Source organism: Procambarus clarkii, chromosome 88, assembly GCF_040958095.1.
Source record: "Procambarus clarkii isolate CNS0578487 chromosome 88, FALCON_Pclarkii_2.0, whole genome shotgun sequence".
NCBI lineage: Eukaryota > Metazoa > Arthropoda > Malacostraca > Decapoda > Cambaridae > Procambarus > Procambarus clarkii.
The window spans coordinates 12,484,185-12,498,049 of record NC_091237.1 but is presented as its reverse complement, the minus strand read 5'-3'; positions in this window follow the sequence as shown (position 1 = coordinate 12,498,049).

Here is a 13,865-nt window from a genome sequence, read left to right as displayed (position 1 = left end):
GCTGGCTTGCTGTTACACCTGTCTGTATTCACCTAGTTGTGCTTGCGGGGGTTGAGCTCTGCTCTTTCGGCCCGCCTCTCAACTGTTACTAACTACAATTTCCATGATATTTGCCTGTGCCATTGATAATACCATTTCATTTACTGTTCATGTGATCATCCAAGCATTCTATGGACGCCTTGGTGTCCAGGCAGTGATTAGCAAGCTGAGTTAATGATTGGTTTGTCTTACAAGTTGGTTCCTGAGGGAACTATTATCCATCAGACATCCCATGTCTAAGACATAGCTTCACTCACACCAATCCTGAGCAACCAAGCCCCCTGTGTATTAGCAAATTCTTGAACTAGTTAACTGTTACTCTTTTGTACTCTTACCTATCCCATACCCATGCCTTACCTATCCCATACCCATGCCCTACCTATCCCATACCCATGCCCTACCAATCCCATACCCATGCCCTACCTGTCCCATGCCCATACCCTGTAGAGCAGTAGTTGATGTCATTGGCTTCCAACCTAAGATATCGGGCTCACTTAGCGGGCGGAACAGACGGTTGGGCAAGTTTTATATCACCTCATGCCTCTGTAGGTCCCGGGAGTCGGGCAACTGTTGTGGTTTGGATCAAGTAGAGCACATACCGGCCAACACCCACACTTGAGCTGTACCATGCCCCTTGCTATACGGTACAGCACATACCGGCCAACACCCACACTTGCAGCTGTACCATGCCCCTTGCTATACGGTACAGCACATACCGGCCAACACCCACACTTCAGCTGTACCATGCCCCTTGCTGTACGGTACAGCATATTGTATGGAACTTGTGCAATGCAAAACAACAAATTTGTAGCCGATTCTCTTATTTTTATTTTCACTAACACACTAATGGTTGCAAATCTTATCTTTCGATAACTGATAATTTATTTTGAACGATAATATGGTTATTAGCGAGTGCGCGGGGTATCCATCCAACTTTTGAGTTAGGCTTAAAATCTGACAACTATTGCCTAACAGGGCTCATGTCTAGGAAACAGTTAGTCTGTCTTGTATCCTTTGGCTGGAAGGTCTTCCCAAGACACACTCGGCTGGCCTCCTGCTCCTTGAAGCACTCGAACCAGTGTTGCTAAGTACTTCCAAAATGATACCGTGGAGCGCTAGTTAAGCAAGGATAATCCCATCCATAATCCATCCCAAATCCAAAAATCCACCCCAGTCACTCCCCCCCCCTCCCTAAATCGCTCATTCTCCTTCCTCATTCCCCACCTCCAATCTCTTCCCAATCTACTTTCCCCCACCTCCCAATCTCTCCCCTCACCCCTCCTACCCTCGGCCACTGTAAGAGGAGCCTCCCAGGTGAAATGAATACAAATATTCCCTGCCTGTGTTAAGGGGTTTTGGGACTGCATTTTAAGGGTGTCAGGAAGTGGAAGGTGGGACGAACTGGCTGACCGAAAGGGAAAAAAGTAGGGAGAAAATGAGTAGAAGGAGAAAACGATGTAGAAATAGGACTATTATATACAGGCACACACATTATGTGTGTATTTTATAAATTTATAGTATATATACATGTAGAATGCATTTTATGCGTAACCACAAGAAATAAGTACAAAATTTAAGCGGTTTGTTTCTCTTTACTTAAAGAGTTGCTTTCATATAACTCAAGAGTTTCAAATTATTTTTGAGATTGTGTGAATATGCGTTAATGTGCAAGTGTGAATATTTACATATGCATATAAGTATGTGCATGCGTGCGTACGTACTCACCGTGCATGCGTACATGTGTACTTACCTAATTGCCTAATTTACCTAATTGTGCTTGCGGGGGTTGAGCTCTGGCTCCTTGGTCCCGCCTCTCAACTGTCAGGTCAACTAATGCACAGGTTCCTGAGCCTATTGGGCTCTATCATATCTACACTTGAAACTGTGTATGGAGTCAGCCTCCACCACATCACTTCCTAATGCATTCCATTTGTCTACTACTCTGACACTGAAAAAATTCTGTCTAACGTCTCTATGACTTCATTTGGGCACTCAATTTCAACCTGTGTCCCCTAGTGCGTGTGACCCTGGTGGTAAATAGCATGTCTTTATCTACCCTATCAATTCCTCTGAGAATCTTGTATGTGGTGATCCTGTCCCCTCTAAATCTTCTGTCTCCCAGTGACGTGAGGTTTAATTCCCGTACTCACTCCTCGTAGCTCATACCCCTCAGTTCGGGTACTAACCTAGTGGCAAACCTTTCAACCTTCTTCAGTTTAGTCTTATGCTTGACTAGATATAGACTCCATGCTGGAGTCCGCATACTCCAGGAGTGGTCTGACATATGTGGTATACAAAGTTCTGAATTATTCTTTACACAAGTTTCTAAAGGCCGTTCGTATGTTGGCCAACCTGGCATAGTGCCGCTGATGTTCTCCTCTTGATATGAGCTTCAGGGGACAGGTCTGGCGTGATATCAACCCCCAAGTCTCTCTCTCTCTCTCTCTGAATCTTGAAGTATTTCATATCCCAAATGATACTTGGTATCTTTTCTCCTGCTCCCTACACATATCTTCATTATATTGCATTTGCTCGGGTTAAACTCTAAACCATATGTTCGACCATTCCTGCAGCTTGTCCAGGTCTTCTTGAAGCCCCAAGCTGTCCTCCTCTGTCTTAATCCTTCTCATAATTTTGGCGTCGTCAGCAAACATTGAGAGGAATGAGTCTATGCCCTATGGGAGATCATTTACGTATATCAGAAACAGGATAGATCCGAGTACAGAGTCCTATGGGACTCCACTGGTGACTTTACGCCAACCCACCTCCCCACCAACTTCACGCCAGTCGATTGGCGTGAAGAGTGAGTGTGTGTGTGTGTGTGTGTGTGTGTGTGTGTGTGTGTGTGTGTGTGTGTGTATTCACCTAGTTGTATTCACCTAGCTGTGTTTGCGGGGGTTGAGCTTTGCTCTTTCGGCCCGCCTCTCAACTGTCAATCAACTGTTTACTAACTACTTTTTTTTGTCTCCACATCACATACACACACACACCAGGAAGCAGCCCGTGACAATTGACTAACTCCCAGGTACCTATTTACTGCTAGGTAACAGGGGCATTCAGGGTGAAAGAAACTTTGCCCATTTGTTTCTGCCTGGTGCGGGAGTCGAACCCCCGCCACAGAATTAAGAGTCCTGCGCCTTATCCACCAGGCTACCAGGGCCCAGTGTGTGTGTGTGTGTGTGTGTGTGTGTGTGTGTGTGTGTGTGTGTGTGTGTGTGTGTGTGTGTGTGTGTGTGTGTGTGTGTGTATCATTTCTACTACATATTTCTGGTGGCGGCTTGGTTTAATTTGCAGATTTTCGCCTTTTACCACCATAGTACAAATGATGAACAAATACTTGAACAAATGATGAACAAATACTTGAACAAATGATGAACAAATACTTGAACAAATGATGAACAAATACTTGAACAAATGATGAACAAATACTTGAACAAATGATGAACAAATACTTGAACAAATGATGAACAAATACTTGAACAAATGATGAACAAATACTTGAACAAATGATGAACAAATACTTGTTAATTTTCCTGATATCAGTACATAATGCTTTAAGATGCTATAATAAAAAAAAAAATACACTAATTTCCTTTGCTATATAGTCGTAATTATGGATTGGCGCTTTCTCCTGGTGGTTCCCTTCCCTCATCTCTTTACCCTCCTTAGAAAAAAAAAATTGGCTTTGAGAAAGCTTTTGAAATTGTGGGAGGATCGTCTTTTTTTTGCTACTACAAACAAAGTATGATGATTAGAATTTTGTTAGAATTTTCCCTAGATCAGTGCGTAGTTTTTCATTTTGCTAAAAAGATTTTATTTGTATTTTTTTTTTTGTAAAATTAAGCCAGGCGAAGCTGATAGGCTGTGTCAAAATGAGACCCAACAAAAAAGTATCTGTACAAGTATAGATACCTATCTATAAAGATAGGTATCTATATCTATAAAGTATCTATATATCAAACGCCGCCAACAACAACAACAACAAAGGTGGCAAAACAGCAGTGTCGTCTGGGATGCTCCCGGACGCAGGTTCGAATCCATGTCACGGCCCTTGTGGATTTGTTCATTTAAAGGTGGCAAAACCCCCAACAAAAAAGTGCCAAACGCTCACAAAAAAACTCCCAAATGTACAACAAAAAATAAAAAGCCCTAACGACAAAAAAATACAAAACAAGCAAAAAAAAAAAAGCAAAGAAAAATCACAAACGAGCAACAACAACAAAATCCAAAGCGACCAACAAAAAACTTCTAATTTCCTAAATAAAACTCCCCCCCCCTGGGGAGATAACCCCCCTTCCCCCCCAAAAAAATGATAAATGCCCAACAATAAAGTTTCAATAAGAAAGTGCCAATACTCCAAAGAAAAAAAAGTGCCAAACGCCAACAGAAAAGTGGCAAAAGATTGTGATCCTCTTGAATTCTGGCGACCCCGACCAGCCTATGTCCATTCCTAACCCCAGACCATTCCCCCTAGCAATGTTGGATGAGGCTAGCCCCGAGCATCAGTCTTATAACCCTCGACAAAGAAACTGACATAATTACACTCTCTCTCTCTTGTATAGACTGAGTGTATGGGGTAAACTGCACACATTTACAACATACTTGAACATAACCCATAACTTTAACATAAATCATAAAGCTTCACGAAATACATGAATTAAAAGACTGAACTTCACCCCTTCACTATAACAGGTGCACCCTTCCCTTGCCCCTCCCAGTTACCTTTCAACAACACACCCTCTATCGATCTCTCCCTCCGGGCTGCTCACCCACTGACCTCGAAACCTCTCTTCCGGAGCACGTGAGTCCCTTTCCTCCTTTCTTCTTCCTAAGCAACATTTTACACCAACACGCGACTGACCAATCGGACAGCAAGTTGACAGACATTTCCCGTACGCATTTAAAGCAGCGTCAAGACGGGTTTAATTCCTGAACACTGCCTTGTTAAGGTTGACACAACGCTTCACAAAAGCCTTAAAACCTTAGCCTTTCACCCTTAATTGTATTATTGGTTTAAAATACTTCATTAAAGCCACAGAGGTACAAACCCAGTTTTTGGCATAAAATAATGTTAGGTCGGGCAGAAGTTTCCTTAAAACTATGCTTCCCAAATTCATTTGCAACGAAGCAGGGAAAAAAACGTGAATGCTTCGTGTAATCGGAAAGACCTTTACAAACGCCTGTGAAAGTGACCCAGCGAGGATCTTTTAGTATTAAACATTATTACTCTAAATTTCAGGTAATCTGTTAAATAGCCACAGAGTTACTGACAAAGATAACAAATTGACTTCTTTCAGGAAATTCACGTCTTTCTTTTAGCTCGAGATGCGGCAAAATGGTCATCAATAACAGACAGTTACACTGTCAAATTCTCATCATACTCATGTGATGAGTGTGAGGATGAGTGTGAGGATGATTGTGAGGATGAGTGTGAGGACGAGCGTACGGACGGAAGCGGCACAGTAAACCACATACAACATTAAAGAACAATTACAAACACTTGCGTGTATAAACCAGTTTAATTTACACACACACATGCAGCACATTAACGTTTATAATGTAGTAAGACGTTTTTTCCTCTCTTTTTTTTTAGGGACACTAAAAAAGTGTCGCTTCATGCATGTCGGCGTTCAATCCCCGACCGTCCAAGTGTTTGGGCACCATTCCTTTCCCCCGGTCCCATCCCAAATCCGGACCCTTTCCAAGTGCTATATAGTCGTAATGGCTTTTCGCTTTCCCATAAACATTCCGTCCCTCCTCTCCCAGTGTTTCTTCCTACCTCTCACAATACAGGAGTTCCTCGTCTCTGGGTACGATGTGTAACATCAAAATATCAAGAAGCAACAGAACCGTCCTAGGAATAAATAATATGTCAGTGCCTGGGGAGGGACTGCCAGGGAGTGCCAGTGCCAGGGGGAGAGCAGACAGTGTCAGTGCCAGGGAAGGAGGGAGTGCCAGTGCCAGGGAAGGAGGGAGTGCCAGTGCCATGTGAAGCAGACAACGAATAACCAGCAAAGCCAGCAGACTTGACTTACATCCCCGGCTCCACCTCTCTTTGCTCTATAACGCCAACGCTTAAATCACTTTGTCATGCAGATTGTAAATTCCATATTAGAGCAAATCCCAATTAAACAGTTATTTAGTCAATTGTGAGATGATAACGATGCTGTTAATTAATACATGGGTCGGTACATGTAACATTAAGATCGGTGGGCCTCAAATTGGTGTATTTCTTTATCTCGCAGTACTGGCTACTGTGCCTTATAGGAAATTCAGGTAAGACCACGCACGCACGCTCTGTCTGTCTGTGTGTGTGTCTCTCTCTCTCTCTCTCTGCCTCTCTCTCTCTCTCTCTCTCTCTCTCTCTCTCTCTCTCTCTCTCTCTCTCTCTCTCTCTCTCTCTCTCTCTCTCTCTCTCTCTCTCTCTCTCTCTCTCTGCCCCCCTCCTCTCTCTCTGCCCCCCTCCTCTCTCTCTGCCCCCCTCCTCTCTCTCTGCCCCCCCCTCTCTCTTTCTCTCTGCCTCTGTCTGTGTCTGCCTGCCTGCCTCTCTCTGTCTGTCTGTCTGTGTCTGTCTGCCTGCCTGCCTCTCTCTGTCTGTCTGTCTGCCTGCCTCTGTCTGTGTCTGTCTGCCTGCCTGCCTGCCTCTGTCTGTCTGCCCCCCCCCCCTCTCTCTCTCTCTCTCTCTCTCTGCCCCCCCCCTCTCGCTCTCTCTGCCCCCCCCCTCTCGCTCTCTCTGCCCCCCCCCTCTCTCTCTCTGCCCCCCTCTCTCTGTCTACCTGCCTCTCTTTGTCTGTCTACCTGCCTCTGCCTCTCTGCCTGCCTGCCTGCCTGTCTGCCTCTCTGTCTGCCTGTCTGTCTGCCTCTCTGTCTGTCTGCCTCTCTGTCTGTCTGCCTCTCTGTCTGTCTGTCTGTCTGCCTCTCTGTCTGTCTGTCTGCCTCTGCCTGCCTGCCTGTCTGTGTCTGTCTGTCCCTCCCCCCCCCCCCCTCCCTATGACTTGTACAGATCTGGTCACTGGCACGTCACAGTCCGCTCTTGCCGTTCCTTGCGCAGTAATGTTTATTTAATAGCCTTGACGTTGTCTCCCAAGTCGCAGTGCTGTTATCTTGAGGTTATCTTGAGGTTATCTTGAGATGATTTCGGGGCTTTTTAGTGTCCCCGCGGCCCGGTCCTCGACCAGGCCTCCACCCCCAGGAAGCAGCCCGTGACAGCTGACTAACTCCCAGGTACCTATTTACTGCTAGGTAACAGGGGCATTCAGGGTGAAAGAAACTTTGCCCATTTGTTTCTGCCTCGTGCGGGAATCGAACCCGCGCCACAGAATTACGCGTCCTGCGCGCTATCCACCAGGCTACGAGGCCCCTTGCTGGTGTTTGCTACACCGCTGCTCCTGCTGCTGGTCTTCGCCATACAGCAGCAGGTACTACTGCTACTGTTCCAGCTTGGCATATAGCAGCAGCAAGTGCTCTTGCTGCTAACACACCGGCGCTGCAAGTGCCTGAACGTTTCTCACGTAGGTTGTAAACAAGTTCTTGAACGAATCACGGTTTTTAATTTCAGATTCAATTGAGCGTTTCATTTTTCCTCTATTAGCGACCCCCTGGTGTGTCCCCTACTAGCGACCCCCCTGGTGTGTCCCCTACTAGCGACCCCCTGGTGTGTCCCCTACTAGCGACCTCCTTGGTGTGTCCCCTACTAGCGACCCCCCTGGTGTGTCCCCTACTAGCGACCCCCCTGGTGTGTCCCCTACTAGCGACCCCCCCTGGTGTGTCCCCTACTAGCGACCCCCCTGGTGTGTCCCCTACTAGCGACCCCCCCTGGTGTGTCCCCTACTAGCGACCCCACCCCTGGTGTGTCCCATACTAGCGACCCCCCTGGTGTGTCCCTTACTAGTGACCCCCCTGGTGTGTCCCCTACTAGCGACCCCCCCTGGTGTGTCCCGTACTAGTGACCCCCCCCTGGTGTGTCCCCTACTAGCGACCCCCCCTGGTGTGTCCCCTACTAGCGACCCCCCCTGGTGTGCCCCCTACTAGCGACCCCCCCTAGTGTGTCCCCTACTAGCGACCCCCCCCTGGTGTGTCCCCTACTAGCGACCCCCCTGGTGTGTCCCCTACTAGCGACCCCCCCTGGTGTGTCCCCTACTAGCGACCCCCCCCTGGTGTGTCCCCTACTAGCGACCCCCCCTGGTGTGTCCCCTACTAGCGACCCCCCCTGGTGTGTCCCCTACTAGCGACCCCCCTGGTGTGCCCCCTACTAGCGACCCCCCCTGGTGTGTCCCCTACTAGCGACCCCCCCCTGGTGTGTCCCCTACTAGCGACCCCCCCTGGTGTGTCCCCTACTAGCGACCCCCCCTGGTGTGTCCCCTACTAGCGACCCCCCTGGTGTGTCCCCTACTAGCGACCCCCCTGGTGTGTCCCCTACTAGCGACCCCCCTGGTGTGTCCCCTATTAGCGACCCCCCCTGGTGTGCCCCCTACTAGCGACCCCCCCTGGTGTGCCCCCTACTATATATAGCGACCCCCCTGGTGTGTCCCTTACTAGCGACCCCCCTGGTGTGTCCCCTACTAGCGACCCCCCCTAGTGTGCCCCCTACTAGCGACCCCCCCCTGGTGTGTCCCCTACTAGCGACCCCCCACTGGTGTGTCCCCTACTAGCGACCCCCCCTGGTGTGTCCCCTACTAGCGACCCCCCTGGTGTGTCCCCTACTAGCGACCCCCCCTGGTGTGTCCCCTACTAGCGACCCCCCTGGTGTGTCCCCTATTAGCGACCCCCCCTGGTGTGCCCCCTACTAGCGACCCCCCCCTGGTGTGCCCCCTACTAGCGACCCCCCTGGTGTGTCCCTTACTAGCGACCCCCCTGGTGTGTCCCCTACTAGCGACCCCCCCCTAGTGTGCCCCCTACTAGCGACCCCCCCCTGGTGTGTCCCCTACTAGCGACCCCCCCTGGTGTGTCCCCTACTAGGGACCCCCTGGTGTGTCCCCAACAAGCGACCCCCCTTGGTGTGTCCCCTACTAGCGACCCCCCCTGGTGTGTCCCCTACTAGCGACCCCCTGGTGTGTCCCCTACTAGCGACCCCCTAATGTGCCCCTACTAGCGACCCCCCCTAGTGTGTCCCCTACTAGCGACCCCCCCTGGAGTCCCCCCTACTAACAACCGCCCCCCTGGTGTGTCCCCTACTAGCGACCCCCCCTGGTATGTCCCCTACTAGCAACCCCCCTGGTGTGTCCTCTACTAGCGACCCCCCCTGGTGTGCCCTCTACTAGCGACCCCCCCCCTGGTGTGCCCCCTACTAGCGACCCACCCTGGTGTGTCCCCTACTAGCGACCCCCCTGGTGTGTCCCCTACTAGCAACCCCCCTGGTGTGTCCTCTACTAGCGACCCCCCCCCTGGTGTGTTCCCTACTAGCGACCCACCCTGGTATGTCCCGTACTAGCGACCCCCCCTGGTGTGTCCCCTACTAGCGACCCCCCCCCTGGTGTGTCCCCTACTAGCGACCCACCCTGGTGTGTCCCCTACTAGCGACCCTCCCCCCTGGTGTGTCCCCTACTAGCGACCCCCCCTGGTATGTCCCCTACTAGCAACCCCCCTGGTGTGTCCTCTACTAGCGACCCCCCCTGGTGTGCCCTCTACTAGCGACCCCCCCCTGGTGTGCCCCCTACTAGCGACCCACCCTGGTGTGTCCCCTACTAGCGACCCCCCTGGTGTGTCCCCTACTAGCAACCCCCCTGGTGTGTCCTCTACTAGCGACCCCCCCCTGGTGTGTTCCCTACTAGCGACCCACCCTGGTATGTCCCGTACTAGCGACCCCCCCTGGTGTGTCCCCTACTAGCGACCCCCCCCCTGGTGTGTCCCCTACTAGCGACCCACCCTGGTGTGTCCCCTACTAGCGACCCTCCCCCCTGGTGTTTCCCCTACTAGCGACCCCCCCTGGTGTGTCCCCTACTAGCGACCCCCCCTGGAGTCCCCCCTACTAACAACCGCCCCCCTGGTGTGTCCCCTACTAGCGACCCCCCCTGGTATGTCCCCTACTAGCAACCCCCCTGGTGTGTCCTCTACTAGCGACCCCCCCCTGGTGTGCCCCCTACTAGCGACCACCCCTGGTGTGCCCCCTACTAGCGACCACCCCTGGTGTGCCCCCTACTAGCGACCACCCCTGGTGTGCCCCCTACTAGCAACCCCCCCTGGTGTGTCCCCAACAAGCGACCCCCCTGGTGTGTCCCCAACAAGCGACCCCCCTGGTGTGTCCCCAACAAGCGACCCCCCCCCTGGTGTGCCCCCTACTAGCGACCCCCCTGGTGTGTCCCCAACAAGCGACCCCCCTGGTGTGTCCCCTACTAGCGACCCCCCCTGGTGTGCCCCCTACTAGCGACCCCCCCTGGTGTGTCCCCAACAAGCGACCCCCCTGGTGTGTCCCCAACAAGCGACCCCCCTGGTGTGTCCCCAACAAGCGACCCCCCCTGGTGTGTCCCCTACTAGCGACCCCCTGGTGTGTCCCCTACTAGCGACCCCCTAATGTGCCCCCTACTAGCGACCCCCCCTGGTGTGTCCCCTACTAGCGACCCCCCCTGGTGCGTCCCCTACTAGCGACCCCCCCCCCCCCCTGGTGTGTCCCCAACAAGCGACCCCCCTGGTGTGTCCCCTACTAGCGACCCCCCCTGGTGTGTCCCCTACTAGCGACTCCCTAATGTGCCCCCTACTAGCGACCCCCCCCCTGGTGTGTCCCCTACTAGCGACCCCCTGGTGTGTCCCCTACTAGCGACCCCCTAATGTGCCCCCTACTAGCGACCCCCCCTGGTGTGTCCCCTACTAGCGACCCCCCTAATGTGCCCCCTACTAGCGACCCCCCCTGGTGTGTCCCCTACTAGCGACCCCCCTAGTGTGCCCGGGTACCCAGCTCTTGTGTCCGGCCGCCGCTCCCACACCTCTACTCCCCTGAGCTTGCGTGATTTAATATTTTCGTTTGAAATACTGCGCTCCAGTGACCTATATATAGAGCCCAGCAGGAGTGACATGCCGGGTTACTGGCAGGGGGGAGTGTTGCGTGTGACGGAGGGTGTGAAGAGAGTGGGGGAAGGTGAGGGGAGAAGGATGTGAAAAGAATGAGGGAAGGAGAGTGAATGGGATAGTAGTAAGTGAGGAAGAGATAGGGGGGGGGGCTGTCTGTGTTAGGAGAAAGTGGGGCCTGAAAAGATGGTAGTGGATAGGAGGGTGAGAGAATGGTTGGGAGGAGGGGGGGGTTAGGTTTTTGTGGGTGGGGGATGGGGGAGAGAGGGGAGGACGGGTGGTGTAGGGGGAAGAGGGAGGGGAGTGTCAAGGAAAATGATTAGATATACAGAATATTGTGCAAGTTACGACAGCAGGCGGACTGTCCGCCTTGCTGACACGATGTGTTTGATAGCTAAGCTTGCAGTGCCTCTCACCCGGAAGGTGGAGAGTGTAGGGCTCCTCACATACATTACAAAACACACATGATTGTCAATAGAGGAATGTTGTGGAGCGATCACACACACACTCGGATGACTATGTACATCATCTTTTTATGTTCATTTTTGCAGGGCAATTTTTACTTTTTATTAATTTTCATGGGAGTTTTTTGTGTGTCACGGGCGTTAAAATTTAATCTTGGAATTGTATATTGTGAGGCTTGGTTGTCCTCATGAGGACGGAAGCTCTTGGGCCACAGGCCGACGCCTCACCTGACTCCTAAGATGAGGCGTCTCACCTTGGGAGTAATTTTTCTAGCAGCGGACCATCTTATATTTCGATTATGTTTCATACCCACGTGGTGTCCTGCTGTCTTAACATGGTAAACGAGTTGTGAAGGAATTCACGGAGCTCCTGGATTGTTTTATCATATGGTCGACGTGTTTTGAAATGGCTTTTTCATGCTAGTTTTCTTTAAAGGTACGGAAAGATGTAGGTAGACGGGGGAGGGAGAGGTGTAGGGGGAGGTGTAGGGGGAGAGGGAAGGAAGAGGGAGGGGGTGATCGTGCGTGTTAAACAGTGGGAGGAGTAGTAAGAATAGGGGTGGAAAGGGAAGAAGGGCGAGTCATTGAGTGGTGTAGTGTAGGTAGGAGGGGGAGGGGAAGGAAGGGGAGAGGGAGGGGAAGGAAGGGGAGGGGAGGGGAAGGGGGGATGAGCTTGGACCAAACCTTTGTGCTACCGTTTGCTTTACGTGTGTCAAAAGAACTCCTCCTTACCTCCACCTCCCCCCTCCCTCCTTTCCCCTTACAACCTTTCCTCTCTCTCTCTCCTTGTTTTTTTTTATCTTCTTTCCCTTCCTCCACCCTCTTCCGTCTCTCTCCCGAGGTCTTCCCAGACTTGTCCTCAGTCATCACCCGCTTAGGCTTCTGCTTAGATGTTGTCGGTGTTTACCTGTGGGTTATGTTGCCCGAGGCGACTGGTGTGTGAGTGGGTGGCGTGTGGGTGCCGTGTGGGTGCCGTGTGGGTGTGTGTGAGTGGGTGCCGTGTGGCTGTGTGAGAGTGTTCGCGTGTGGCTGTGTGAGAGTGGGTTCGCGTGTGGCTGTGTGAGAGTGGGTTCGCGTGTGGCTGTGTGAGAGTGTTCGCGTGTGGCTGTGTGAGAGTGGGTTCGCGTGTGGCTGTGTGAGAGTGGGTTCGCGTGTGGCTGTGTGAGAGTGGGTTCGCGTGTGGCTGTGTGAGAGTGGGTCAAGTCAATAAGGCTCCATCAATACAAGATTGCCTTGGTTTGTGTACTCGCCTGATTGTGCGGGCAGGCCCCAACGTCTGCTACTGGGCCACGCTTGTCCCACTGTCGGTCGGCTACTGCAGCTGTTCCTGCTGCAGTAGTCGACATGAATTCAGTTGTTTGTTGACATGCGAGATATTTATCATACAAGCCTCGACTATATCCGCCTCTAGCTCATAACATTTTATTGCACCTATTAGGAGAGAGAAATTATTCTCTACTATGGCTGCAGTAGCCCCACTGTTACCTAGCAGTAAAATAGGTACCTGGGAGTTAGTCAGCTGTCACGGGCTGCTTCCTGGGGGTGGAGGCCTGGTCGAGGACCGGGCCGCGGGGACACTAAAAAGCCCCGAAATCAACTCAAGATGGCTTCTGCTAAACAGTTTTTACTTATCTGCTTCATCTATAACCCTTCTGTTCTCAGGGTGTTTCTTTGTACTCCAATCCCCTCAGGTCTGGACCTTGTCTCGTACATGGCATCTCTCTCGGCTTTCTCGAGGTGTGTCTTGTCCTTGTTTAGTGTTCAGCTTATAGTGCCCGAAATGGCATCTTGTCCTGATTCTGAACGTTACTCTCATGTTTGCCAGCTCTTCATACGCCACTGATGTGGTTCTGTTCACATGTACCTCTAGAGACCTGCTTGGTATTTTTGTACAGCTCAGGCATTTTGCTTTTACGTTTCCAGAGGCTGTCGTCTCTTCATTACCTGCCCGACGCTCAATAGCATACTTTCTCGGGTTGAAATCTAGTAGCCATCTGTCAGACAATTCCTTCAGATTCTGCAGGTCAGGACCCGGATTCACGAAGCAGTTACGCAAGCACTTACGAACCTGTACATCTTTTATCAATCTTTGGCGGCTTTGTTTACAATTATTAAACAGTTAATGAGCTCCGAAGCACCAGGAGGCTGTTTATAACAATAACAACAGTTGATTGGCAAGTTTTCATGCTTGTAAACTGTTTAATAAATATAACCAAAGCCGTCAAAGATTGAAGAAAGATGTACACGTTCGTAAGTACTTGGGTAACTGCTTCGTGAATCTGGGTCCAGCCCCCATGGGACACTTTAAGAAGGCCCGTGGGACACCTTCTGCAGGTGTTCCACGGGCCCCTTGTCAGACCC